Source organism: Coloeus monedula (assembly GCF_965178545.1).
Source record: "Coloeus monedula genome assembly, chromosome: 8".
In the NCBI taxonomy this organism is placed as follows: Eukaryota; Metazoa; Chordata; class Aves; order Passeriformes; family Corvidae; genus Coloeus; species Coloeus monedula.
The window spans coordinates 10,313,404-10,328,117 of NC_138788.1; positions in this window are offsets into that span (position 1 = coordinate 10,313,404).

Consider the following 14,714-nt stretch of genomic DNA (forward strand, 5'->3'; position numbering starts at 1 on the left):
TTTCTCACTCTAGCAGAGCATCTCAGCCATCACGGCTATCCCCCAGTTCCCTTATCACACCAGCTGTGGCAGTAGAACATTGGAGAAGCTTTATTTCCTTCTGACCCCTATCATTGAAAACCAGCCAGAGTTAACACAAGTGGTAAGAAAATGCTGGCAGCTCTGGGCTGCTTTGAGCTGGCCCTCCTGGCCCAGGCATGTCAGTGGGTGTCAAAGCCTTGTGAGGATAAAACTTGCAGCAATAACAACTAATTAAACATGTTTAGTCAGGGTATCAGCCTCTGTCACTTCCCACCACATATCAGTGCCATGTACTTAATTTCTCACAGTTGTAAAAGGAAACCTTTCTACTTTTTTCCTGAGAATTCCTGAGAGCCATTTCCTAAGGAAGATGTTAGGAAAGGCTTGGGAAGCCATGGCAATTAAAATCTGAACTGTTTGCAACCAGTATTACTATGGGATTAAGCTCATTTGGGGAACAAAACACAAAACTGAAATAACAATCTTTAATTTGTTCAGGGAAAACATTTCAAGAGACCATCCAAAATGCTCTTTGGTGAGGGATATGCAACATCATTTAGATGCCATGTATTTCACACCAGTTATTTTGGAAATTCAAGCTGTAATTTTCTCTAGTCATAGCTGTATACAAATTAAGATAATTAAAAAATTATAATGCATAAAATATGGGTCTTTCAGGAATGAAGAAAACTAATTTGAAGGGTAATTTTCATAAAAATTAAATAAAGAACAGATTAGAAGATGTGCAATCCATGAAATATTAAAAGGTTTAATTTAGGTACTTGCTATAGGACTTAAACTTCAAAAAATAATAAAAAAAGGTAATTTCAAAGATTGACTGGCCTCAAAGGGTGAGAGACAAACATTTGGATTATTAGTTCTGACAGATTTTTCATTTTGTTGTTTCTGCTTCATCCTTTTTCAAAATGCTAATTATTTGTTTCTTTACAGAATATTTTAGTTTGTTCTTAGAATTCTGTATGAAGACAGGATTGTATTGAGTTCATTTACACCCTAAACATGAAAAGACAAAATCCCCTGCCTTTTAGTGTCACTCTATAAGTAAGGCAAACTCTATTCACACGACAAGTCCTAGCTGGTGCCTTAACTGCTCAATATCCTTAGTGAATCTGGCTAATTAACAAAAACCAAAGCCATGTCATAACCTCAGCACTATTTTTGTAAGGTACTGAACAAAACCAGACTAACAGGATTGTTAGGTAAAGGTAAAGCAGGATCTGTCACTTATCACTTCTGCATTTTTTCCCCAGGACTTCTGAATTTGCTTCTTTGTACAAGGTGACTGCTTTTGTCCATGTTTGCACATCTGTCTATACATATACTGATCTATAAAAAGTGTTTCTATTTCTATAGATAACAATCACACTTTAATACTTTACTAGTACAGTAATTTTTCTCCAGAGTAGATCTGTTTATTCCAATTATTTACTCTCCTAAGCGCACCTTTCTCAGGTGCTTCTTACTAAATGCACTTTTTTCATCCCTTCTCAGCTGTACTTCTCTTGACATGTGAACTCCTAAACCTCATGCATTAAAAAAATTCTATTATTACATCAGTACTTTATTTATAAGCACAGATTGAAATTGGTACAGAATTTCCTTTTCTCTTCTTGTAACCAGTGCAGCCAAGTCTAGATTAATGCTGGGACTTCAGCGTAGAAACACAGCCACAAATCCTAACATCCTAAGTATTTTCTCTTTTTAATCAATTTTGCCTTTAGCCAAAATTCAGGTAATGTAGAAATAAACCTGTCAGATGTAATTTCACTTCTCCTGTCCCTCTGCTGGAGAGCACAGAGCCATGCTGTTCATAAGTGTGGGTATAACTGCTGGGAAGCCTCTAGCCAAAGTCCCTTTTCCAGTGTATCTCTCCTTCCACGTTTTAATTTAAAAAGAAAGTATTAAACTAATCATTTAGATGTAGAACTCTTCCTCGTATTCAGAGGGAAAGCAAAGATTTCATTGCTTAGCTCTCGCAGCACCCTCTGGTCATCCCATTAAACACAGGTCCCAGAATGGGACATTTTTAAGCATGCATTGATTCACTTTACCAGAACAATTCTTTGCCATGATTGCTTCTCTCATATCATTTATCTCTTCAGCTAAAAATCAGTTATTCACCAGCTGAGATTTATTGGGCCTGACCTCTGCTGGAGCCAACACCAGCAGTATTACAGAGAACCCTTGAACAGTTACAGGCCAAACCACTGGGTAGATGGAAACCCAGAGAACTGGAATGGCGTGCCAAAGAGAAAACTGCTGAAGAGATTTATGAATAAAACCTGGGATTCAAGGAAGGGATCAGTTCACACTTTTATCAGGCTACTCACATGAGGAAAAAAAAAAAACCCTGCTCTTCTAGGTGCATGCATGACTTGATCTGACAGGGTTGTTTGCAGTCCTGCCTGGGATGTTTTTTGTGTAAGAGCAACCACAGGACCAAAATCCATGAGTGTGATTGTCACAGCAAACGCTGCTTGAGGAGCCTCCCGCCCCGGCACTTGCGGGCTCTGGGCCGTCACGGCGAGCCCTGGTGCTCCTCACAGAGACTGCCCTTCATCCGGAGTGCAGCAGAGGGGGAACAGGCAAAAAGCACGTGAAAAACATCACAAACCTTTTGAACTGGTTTTTCCTTGAAGTGTGTGCCTAGCAGTGATTTGTAAAAACGCTGAAGAGGCTGGTACCGCAGCGCAGTCTCTTGCTGCTGTACCTTGCACTTTGGCACGTACGTCCTGCACTGTGCCAACAGCCCTTTCACACAGCTTAATCCTTATCCTGGCCAATCTTAACATGAGGATTTACAGGACAGACACGTAGGATTTCTCAGTTAGGGCTATGTCATATACACAGATTTTCCCAGGGGTCCCTTTGAGTCTCCTTTATGAGTACAGTACAAGGCAAAGATGCAATGGCAACAACCAGAGTTTGGCCCAGTTTATTCACCCTTAAAGAAAAGCAAGAAGCTACAGAGTGCACTGAATGACAAGAAAATGTTTGTTTACTGGACTAAAGCCTGGAGTTCCTTCCCTGGTACAGATAATAGAAGCAGTTTTGTGGTGTGCCAGCCAAGAAAAACATCCGTTGCTCAGCATGGCATCCAGCTAAACTAATCTTTGTTTTCCACGGGAGATGTTTCTTCAATAATTTCTAAGAGCTAAAGGACTTCATTAAGAATCATGCAAGCATTGATCCAGATGTTAAACCTCTCTGTACAACGGGAAGCCCTCTCGGAAAGCAGTAAAGGATAATTGGTCCATTATTATCTGGTCTTGAGAAAAGAGAGCAATATCGCCTATTTAATGTTACTATATGGAGGAATTTATTTCATTGTGTACATGCTGTTCGAACACATTTAATTATAATGGTTTTGTGTAATTAAAGTTCAGGTAAACATTAAATTTCAACCTCTTGTAGCCCTGAAATTCATTACTGTTGCTAAATCTTATCCAAAGAAAAGCTTAACACATGAGAAGTGAAACAGAGCTCCTTTTTAAATAACCAAAGCTAAGCAAAAGTAATATTTCTCAGTTGTTCCTTGTAGACTTTTCTGTAGTTCTTATTTGTATATTAGTTTTCTATCAGCTTTAACCTTGGCAAATGATAATATTGTAAAAATAATTCTTAGACGGGCTGATAAACACAAGCACACAATGTTCAACAGGGCTCCAGCAGAGACTGAAGGCAGTGTGAGACCATGATTTCTTGCACACTGAATTGTGATGTGTCTGGCAGCCACTCACCACCGGTGGGATCCTTCCCTTATGGTGAGAGATCCTTAGACAGAGGGATCCTTCTCTTAAATAGAGAAGGTTGTCCACTGATCACATTAAAAGTCCCTGATCCCTTGCTGAATGTTGTCTTTTCAGAAATCAGGGCATCCTTTCGGTGTGAGGGCCTGGACACTCACTCCTTGGAGCTCAAGATTTTGTCTGAAGATGTCCTTAAAAACCATAAGGGATGGCATGGCCAGAGTCCAATAACTAGATTTGATACTGTCTGTAATTAGACTTTCATCTTCACTGCTTCTTTATTAAAAAAGCAGAAGGATAATACATTTAAAAGTAATGAATGAGAAGATTAAGGGACTGAACTAATGTAAAGAAAACAAAATTGTTTTTGTAATTTGTAAAACATGCCAGACTCTAACAGGCAGTTTAGAAATGCTTATTAACACAGGCAGAGAGAGACAGGAGGGAAAAAGGTACAGATCTAGAAAGGCTATAGATGTAATTATGGGTGTCCTCAGAGTCTGACATATTAGGCAATTTTGAAACAAATTCGTAATGAAAATCCTTTTAATGAAACATATTAATGAAATCCACATTGATATTATTGTTGGGATGTAGGCAGAAATTCACTTAAAAGAATTACTTCCATGCCAATCAGTTTTTCCAATTTAATTTGGAGCTGCCTGAATTTACCGAAAAGTACAAAATTGATTGATTTCTAAAGATCACATCTTGTAGAAAATGGCATTGTTCTGTTTGCGGAGGGAATTTGCCATCATTTCTCTCTGTTCTTGCAGGTCTTGGATCAATGCAACTTCAAGCAAGAGCCTTGACTCTGGCTTTTTTCCTGGAGAGCTCTCTGGAGACCAGGCTGTGCCCAATGCAGGGTCTGGTGAGGGGCAGTGCTGTCTCTAGCTGTGGGACAAAACTCAGGCTGCAATCAGGGGTATGCTATTCCTTCACAGCCACACACAACAGAAGCACATTTAAAATTTCTGTAGTTAATCTGGCCTTTTAGATTACTTTTGAAAGTGTGTTTTAGGTGAAGGCAAAGCAAATGCAGAAGAAGTCTAAAAAAAGAAAAAAATGTTCTGTTAGGTTTTGGGTTGGGGAAAAAATTCTTTGTTCCTTGTGGTTAGACCATCATCACCATTAAACTTGAACTCTAACCCGCTTCTGATTCATGCAAAATAAATGGTAATTGCTCATAACTATAAAAATCTAAAGGAAACCCATTAACACTTCTCCCATGTCATGTCTAACAGGAAGAAATAGTATTGAGAAGACCTTCATACATCAGCAGTGCCACAGTAGATTCAGGGAGCTATATCACTCAAAAAACAACTCATGCAAATACCATGAAATGACCACGACAGCCTTCAAAAGTGTCTGAGTGATGAACTCAAGTATCTGAACTCAAGCTATCAAACACCTCACTGATGCCAACACCCAGGTAGAGGCTATTTATGTCAATGGCAAGCTGTCAGCACATTCCTGTGTTGCAGTAACAGGAGGTACCCTCCTGAGCCTTATGAGAAAGAATCATTTTCCAGCCCCCACCTTTAAAATGAAAACCCAAACCAGAAACCAAGCTGTGCCCTCTTTGCACCTGTAGATCTGCTACAGAATTCACACAGGAACCATTAGCTAAAGCAGTGAAAAACTCTCTAAATAATCCAACTCTATATTGAAAACTGTTTTTTTTGCAGATGACATAGATCCTGGAAGCAGTTAAAAAGCATTTACTAGAACATGCATTTGCAAGCAGTATTTCCTAGCTTTCAGAAGTATTCTTGATTATAGTTCTGTCCTCTCTAGTAGGAAGTGGGTATGTTATAAATTGCTAGGGCAGGGTTATAAATATTATGTTTTACTATTCAATACAACTCATTTCTACTTCAGGCTGCACACTTACACACATGTTCATTTTTAGCCTGCAAGCAGTCATCCAGAGACACCCCCTGCCTTAGCTTATCAACTGAGGCTTAAGTTTGATTCACCTGCCAGTGCCCTACTGCCACTTGTGGTTTTTTTGGTTATTACAATAGGCTTTCCAGTTTCTACAAAAAAGAAAAAAATTCACGTGGCACATATTTTGAAAGAGAAAAGCACATTTGTTACCATAAGGAATACAAAAAAACCCTCCTCCACTTCAGACATATAAACTGAATTTCTATTAAAACATTTTCTTCACCTGACATACGGAGCTGCAGCCAGAAGGGATATTGATTGCTCTGTACAAATGCTCTGGTGTTGGTTTTAACAATACTGTCAGCCTGCTTCACCAATCCTGCTAATACATTTAGCAAAACCCCATCTGTAGTCTGTCATTTACACTACCACTACACATTCACTATTTTAAATTCTCATTCCATCACATTTATACGGTTACTTCCATAGCCCCCCTCACTGCACACAGATTGCCACATCCATTTGAATTTCTGAAGCAGGCAGAAAAAGCCTGAGGCAAGGATTTTAGTGGAGCAACACACACACCCCCTATAAAGGGCTTTCCCTTTTATTGGAAACCCAGCTTCACCCCTCCATCTCCAGTAGCTTTTAAACACATCTTTTGCGGAGCAACAGAGCTCTGCCATTCCTGCTTTAAAGGATATTTGGCTGTGCCAAACCAACCCATGTTCCTCGGTGGGGCCATGGCCTGCCAAGCGAAGGGACACAGACTCTGCCTACCTCTCCTGCTGCCTCCTGTCACTCCCATCCTGCAGCCTTTTCTTCCTGTGCCACATGACAGGAACAGTGACAGTTTCAGAGAATTATTTCCTCTGCACAATTCTTTTGGGAAGCATATGTGTAATCAACGTTCAAAGTGGGAATTATTTAAAACAATCGTTGTGAGGGTTGAGGATTCAGTAATTATTCTGTGCAATTAGTCCCCAAGTAGTGTGAGACTGCATTCCCTGGTGATCTGAGCTATGGAAACATTATGAGTGCCTGAGAGAAAATAGTTCTCCCTAAAAGAGGTTGTCTATAAAATGCAATCACTTTGCAAAGGGAAGGAAAAGGACTACAGGTAAAAGACAGACCAAGGAATTTGAAATTATTTTCCTATCTTCTTTTGAGTCCTCTGTCTCTCCAAGGAGAAGCAGACATCTGCCATGAGGTGAAGAAAGTGCTTTTGCTATGGGAGCCATTGATAAGAGCACAGAAACTGCTATACAGTTTGACATTATCAAATCAGAACAGAATGGTTTCATGCTCCTGAATACTGCTACCATTTCCTCTTCAGTGGGCAGCCATTACTTCACAGACTATTTTCCGTATTTTCCATGTGAAAACTTCATTCTAAACATCTCAGCAAAGAAAGGCTTCTTCTTGGAAAAGACTGTCTAAAATTTTGTTTGGATTGTTAAATTAAAATGTGCTCTCCTCCTGCTCTGCCTCACTATTTATGACAAAACAAACATTTTTTCCCTGGGAGCTGAAGTCAACAAATGGTAAATCTTCCTTGCCCCACTGAAGAAATATGGCAAGTGGAATTTAAGAGTGTCATGAGAGCCACTAGCTCTGTGCCTTCTAGGATGACACAGCGTGTTCAGTGTGACGCCTGCCAGTCAAATGCATGGCATCTGCCCCCTGAGAGCAGGCCCAGCACAGCTCTTTGAATCCCTAATCCCTTCTGAAATCAATTTCTGGTCTCCTGTTTGTTCTAATTGAAATTGACAGCAGAGGTGAAGCATCTCCCCCTGGGACCTTGCCCCTCCCAGACTGTATCCTCCCATCAGAAACCGGAGCTAAGCCTCAGGGAGCAGCAGAAAGGTGCTGCTTTCCAGTGTGGGGATGATGAAGTGTCACAGATGAATCAAGTGACATGTGGGTGGCTGTTTGGGAAAATGCATTTTGTGTAAAGTGTAGATGCCTGTACTTGGATGAGTCGTGCCCTGTTGTTTCCAAATCAGTAATTTGAAAGAGTTGCTTGCACGCAGGACTGACAACATCAGCTCCTGAGGTCTAGACAAAACTCTGAACACAGTGTAGGACTTGCTATTAACTTTATGCATTTTTTTTAGCACTCCATCAGGAATCTCATTCCCCAGCAACAGCCAAAGAAGATTGGTGGAGAGGACTGCAAGGAGCAGGGTCCCATAGCAGGACCCCCTCTGCACCACATTTAAGGGAGACAAGAAAGATCCAGAGGTTCTTTAAAGAATATTGATCACTAGGTGGGAAAAAAATATGTTTCCCAGAGGAATACGTCATTTGAATACCCTGAAAGTGTCTAATTGACCTTGAGAAGAAGTAATACTGGAGTTAATTAGGATTGTATTAAAACTTAAACCCTGACAGTTTCATCTGTTGCTTCAACTTTCAAGACTTTTATGTTTGAATTACTTCCAAAAGCGTGCAGGTGATGGCCTGTACTTTGTCATAGTTCACAGGGTAGGCAGAAACTTAAACAGAACCATGTTCTTGCAAGAACATTATTTTATCTGAAGTGCAACTAACAGGAAGGTCATATTCTACCCTTTTTCCTCCCCTCTCTCCCTTAAACACCTTATTTGCTACAGCTACAGAGATTTAGAAAGAAAAATCAGGGCATCATATAATGATTCATAGCCAAGCATAGCAGAAGCATTAATCATTCACATTTTTAACTCTAAAAGCATATAAACTTCCAAGGATGATCAGTCAATGCAACGCGTTTATATTTTAAGTGGAAATCAGATTTAGAAATGGAACATCCTGAACCTCTGACCAGAGAACAAAGTATATGAAATGCCACAGAGCCGTTTTCAAAGAGCCCAAATGCATGGCTTCTACTCATGTAAAGAGGCAGCCTTTCATATAGGCAATCCTATTATTTGCAATTCAGTTCATGGTTCAAGAAAATATCAGGAAAGATGAGCCAGAGGAGCAGAACAGAGCCACACATGCTGGGTCTGCCTGTCTCTCTTAACAAGAGAAGTAAAGGAGGGATGCTGATGCTTGACAGAAGAGTTGAAAACTTGGAAGAGACCTTGAGTGATTCATTCTTTTGTCTGAATAGACCTTGGTGATCTTTCTGATGATTCTCACATATGTTCCTAGTGGGTCTTCTGGAATTAGAAATGTTGAAAAAGAAAGCACTGAGTGTAAGCTCTGTCCTGGGATACATGGCAAAAAGAAAACATCCCTAGGAAAAAGAAAACCCAGAAGTGACAAATATCAAGTGCAATACTTAGCAGAGGACAAGGCACACTATATGATTTTTTTAGTATGTGTAGTAGTGATTTATAAATGAGTCTGGCTTTCATTGTCTGCAGTGGATGATGCAGTGATAAAGGCAAGTGCCCACACTACCAATGGGCACTGGGAATTGAGTGTGTTCCTTTTGACATTCTGTATCTCCCTTTGTATTCCTTACGAGAAAATGAAATGCCTTCATTTTCTCCATATCTTCTTTCACAAAAAAAACCCAAAAATAGTTTTAGTCTGACAAAAGGAAAGCCTTGACCCATAACACAACCTGAATTTCTGTGTAAAGTAGAAACTATCAAAGCTATTATATACTTATGGATTTCCCAGGGATACAAAATTCTGTAACTAGTATTAGGGGAGAGGGAAACAGAACAAGTAATGGCAACACCCTTTCAACAACAAAAAAAAGTGATTAAAAGAAAAGCTTAGATTATCTTTATATCAGTAGGTTTCTCATAAAAAACCCACCCAAAATTTATAATTACCTGCCATTTGTGTTATTTATCTTCAAACAATGTGAAGAAATATATTGAAAAAGCAAATAATCTGTTTTTTCCCCTTTCTTCCCTTTTAGGTTTACTGTATCAGTAAGCTAACATACCATGAGTCATAATTGAACTCTAAGGCTGTTGTATCTATTTAGTTGTCACAACAGCAGCAGTATCTTCTGGGAACAAGGCAGTAGGAAAAGAATTTCAGAGATAAGAAAAGATTTATTATACTGTTGATGTGACTGTTTTGCATGAAATACTAGAAACTGAACTAGGAACAATGGAATTTAAAAGAAGTTTGAAAAGGAGTAGCAGAGAAGTGGCTCAGAAGCCTTAGGAGCATATTATATTGTTGGAAGTGTTTGTTGGTACTCCTGAAGAAAAGATTTATTGGGAGAATTGATACCCTGTAAACTGGGGGCAAGGCGAAGTCTCCAAGTTTTCTGAGCACTCCCCACTAGCTAGAAATCTTGCTTTTTGCTTTCAGCTCTGCACAGTGACAAACACAGAGGGCAGCATCTCAGGAGAGCAGCATCTTCTGTACTCCAGAGATGGACCAATTGCTCGGCATGCAGAGCAGGGGCCCGCCCACCCACAGCATTCCCCACACTTTCCATCATCTATGGAAAGTCAGCTTGCTTCTGTTACCAAGGAGAAACTCTTACAGGATAACAAAAAGCCACTAATACAAGATAAGAACTGTTAGTGGGAAATCATTTGTTGAGGCTGAGAACTGCCTTGGCAGCCCTGTCCTGCCGGCGTGGCCTCTGGGGAGAGCTGGTTCTGCTTTACATTCTAGATAATGCTACAATTTATCACTTTTCCTTCCGAGATGCAGTTCATTTATCCCTGCATGGTAACCTGTCATCTGTGCTCCTTTTTCATTTATAAGAAATAAAAATATGGTAAGATGGTAAATATACCATCTTCTAGGATGTCACTCCATACTTATTAATAATACATGACCAAATGTGAGAATTATTTAAAGGAAAATCAGAAATTTAGCATAACCTTTAGCATAAAACTTGCTAGAGAAAAGGTCAGGATGGTTGGTGCATGTAATGTCCAGGAACCTCTACGTAGCAAAGGAATTTAGGACAAATCATGCCATTTGTAGGGTTGCAAAATAGCCAACCCAAAAAAATCTAGCTCTGACAGCGTGTTATTTCCAACAAGGTCTCTTGTTGGAAGCAGGTTTTGTGGTACAACTGTGGGTCAGCCTAGGGATATATGGAAGAGTTATAGACCCTTTTTAGCTCAGAACCACAGACCAAACTGTAGGTCATTATTACTTTGCAGTCCAGGGCATTTTAAACTTCTCTGATGATTCTAGGAATTAAAAGTTTCCAAGATTTAGCCAATGACCTGCATAAGTGCCATCGATAGTCATCAATTCCAATTAAAATTAACCCCACTCAAACAGTGGTGTAGCAAGACAGGATGGCAAGAATGCCAGAAAGAATTCCATTTATCAAACAACTAAATCAAAACAAAGTGACATAAAAATTACTTCACCAGTTGCACTTCATATGCCTGAAAGGTGCACACTCAAATATAATTTTCTGCATTTATATGGAAATCAAGATTGCCTCCAACTGAACGGGTTATTGCATTCTGCTTTAATATACTGACCCTTGCCTTTGTGCTGTTATGAGCTTTGTCCCAGACAAGCCTGCGGGGGTGGAAGTCGGCTCTCGAGGCAGGAAACTCCTAAATATCTCCACTTGGGCCACAACTGGTAAAAAAAAACCTCCAGAAACTTGCAAAGAGGAGGTTTCCATCAGAGAGAAGGTGGCTGAGGTACCTGTGTGTGAGAGGAGGGATAGGAAAGTACTCTGGGAATACCCTGGGTGTCACGGAGCCCTGCCAGGGATGCCAGCAGCACAGGGGCATTCCAGAATTCCAGCAGCACGTCAGCATTCCAGCATTTCCCCAGCATTCCAGCACCCCCCTGCTCAGCAAGCAGGTCTGTGGGCAAGCAGCCACACAGCTCAGCTGATCAACAGCCTCCTGTGCACAGCCACCTCTCTCCTGGGATTCAGAGTCCTTGTTGTGCTTGCCAAGAGAAGTCTCCCTCTGATTGCTAAAAGCTCAGATGAGCTACTTCAAAAGAAAATAAGCATTTGTTGTTCCCTCTCTAGCAAAAGTGTATCCTGGAACCTCAGGTTTATTATAGACTCTGGTATTTGTGCTCCAGCTCCTAATGACACCCACGGTAAATGGGCATTAACATACAGAAGAACACGAGCAAAGCAGCCAGAAAGCTGAGCAGTATGCTCAGGAACAGTGCAATCAAGAGCTTTCTGCTGTTAGCAGGTATCTCTTGAGTGATTTCCCAGAATTCTTGCTTGGAATTCATCAGTCTGTGATGCCCTAGCGAGTAGAGTTGCTAGGAGGGCTGAGTACATGCTGGCAAGCACAGCAGAGGTGAGGAGGACAGAGAGCCCAGCCCTCCCCCAGCTCAGCTGGCACAGGCAGTAGCAACATAAGCCAAGAGAGAGCTTGACAAGGAGCTGTTGAACCCAAATCGCCTGAAAAATTTGCTCCTTTAGCCTCACTCTAGAGCATCACAGGTAGTAAGTATCTTTAGTGAGGCTTAATGAGACTTAAAAATCTCATTATCTTCTTTTTTAATTCCCCATTATTTAAGCTTCTTATTGTGATCCTGATCTCTGCTATGATTTGTTAACCCACACCTTTTCTCTTCCTAATCCAACCATGAAACAAAACCCAGGCCCATCTGTTGGGGTTTCCCTCTCTGAGGCATAATGCTCAGGGAACAATTCCTGTGCTCAAACACACTCAGAGGGGAGTCTCCCATGCAGGGAAGCTGTTCTAGCACGTGGGAATAAGCTTAATTTTTCATCTGCAGAAGTCCTATCAACTGTAGAGTTAAGCCGTGCTTGAATATCATAGCTGAATATAGATTATGGAGCCCTCACTGCACAGTTACAAATAAAGGATCTTCAGCACAAATCTTAGAAGTTTTCTTAAATCAATTTACAAAGGAAACAATGCTATGTGTGGCCCACAAGCAGTGATTTTCTCAGCTTTAGCAAAAGTTACTGAATATCTCCCTGTATCTACCTTGGCTGTTGCCTCTCCCCCACCCCTACGTACATGCCTTTGGAAGACACCTGCCTAAGTCAGAGGAGAGTGCCAGCAGCACGCTGCTGGTGCACTGAAATTTGCTTTTATTTCTGACTGTTCAAATTGCATCTGCAGGAAGCAGCTGGACAAAAATAACTCGAGGTGTACGAGGCATTTGGAAATGAACTGACATGTTGATTAGTAAATCTTGCAAGCCTGTGCCAACTGGGTTTTGATTATTTTTTTTTAATAACATCTACAGTGTTAATGAACTAAGTAGCAATTCCTCCCATTGTTAACCTTCTCCTTGCAGCTACACAACACCGTGAATGCAGCTGCAGTTATGGGGTGTCCATACGTAGCAGGACAGCTACAACAGCTCCTGAAATGTTGTCACATCCCAGAAGGGCTCGAGCCTTTCAGCAGCAGCCACATCACCTCAGGCTGTAGGCACTTTTTAGCTCTACCCACTGCTGAACCAGGGGGTGAGAGGGCAGAAGATCTCCGTGTAAAAGCCAACCCAGTCTGTCAGTGCCTGGTGTGGAGCTGTCCCTCTCCCATCACTGACTGAGGAACCTGAAGGAATGAGGTGCAGCTTGCCAAGCTACACCTATGAAATCATAAAGAGGCTTCCCAGAGCATGCTATCCATTAGTCAATCCACTGTTTTGCTTGATACTGTAGGAATTTCACATGTGAGGGAAGTTTTTTCTAGTGCCATGTGTGGTGCCAAATTGTTTAATGATTGCCTGGGTTCACCCACCCCACAGCTCTGGATCAAGCCAGTGAAATTTAGGGGGTTTTTCTGTGTGTCCCTCAGCCCTAAAAAAGCTGAGTACTAAAGGGAAATATGCTTATAAGATTTTTTTATTTTTCTTTTTCACCTAAACCACATAATATAATTAAACCAGTAAATTATCACAGAAGCACATACCTACTTAAAAAGCTGTTATGGGACAGGGAAATTAAATAGCCTTTGGATCTTTACAAGTTACCTGCAGGAGCATGAGCAGGGAATAAGCAATGACTGATACATGGCCTTTGCTTAGCTTTCCAGGGCAGGTTTTGAGTGCCTGGCAGTACAAGGAGCAAGTGCCTCCTTATCTAGGCTGCACTGGAGCCATATCAATTTTTAATTAATTGACGCAAAAACCTGGTTTTCTATGAGGTTATTATCTTGGCTTGAAAGTAAATCAACACAAACTACATTCTAATATAGCCTGCTATACAAGACCTGACAGTTTGCACTGCTGTAATTAGAGGCTTCCAGTGCTTCTCACCCTCTTGAAAGAGCAGTTCCTTTCAGGAGGCCTGCAAGCTTCTGCATATAGCTTACATGGGCTCCAGAGCACTGTTCTTTCAAATAATCAGGAAAGGTGGTTTTAAGCACATGGCTGCACTACCTAGGAAATGTATTAAGTGACCTGAACTCAACTTTAGCTATTAACAATTGTCGTCATATTTATGGTGTTACTGGCCTGTGAGGAGACAGAAAATGGTACACTATGCATTTGTTTTTATTATGAAATAATATTTTGAAATTTTGGATTGTGAAGAATGCTGCTCCGTGGGCACCTGGGTGCTATTTAATACAGGCACAGCATCCTCTGCAGACTTTTAAAGTGAATCTACGCTTGGAAAAAAAATCTCAGGAGAGGGGAGTCCTCATCTGTGATCAAAATTGTGAATGTCTGTACTGTAGGCAGAACAAACTGACAAATGCACACTTGTATATACCAAAAACACATTAGCCAATATTTCTGCATGAGAGAGTGTCAGAGGCCTCAAATTTATAGCCAGGCATTAAATATAGAGAAGAGATTTCCTTCTCACCTGAAGCTATCTTTGACTGATTTACATCCTGAAGTATGAGCAATAGATTCTGCCTCATACTCTGTCATGTATCCTTTTCACTTATATCACTGAACTGGCACTACAAAATACATGGTGGAGGTTTTGCCTGGTGGAGGATGAAGCCATTCTGCTGCAGCTTTGAGCCTCAGAAAATCACAGTTGAATTTTAGAGGAGGAAAGAATTTGATGCCTGTGCAAGATGATGCTTGTGGACATTTAAAGACTTCCCCCCTCCGCCAAAGAAAAAGAATATAACTCATAAACCATTGAACACAGCATCAGGTTTCTAGCTGCTCTGTTCAAGTATTAAATTA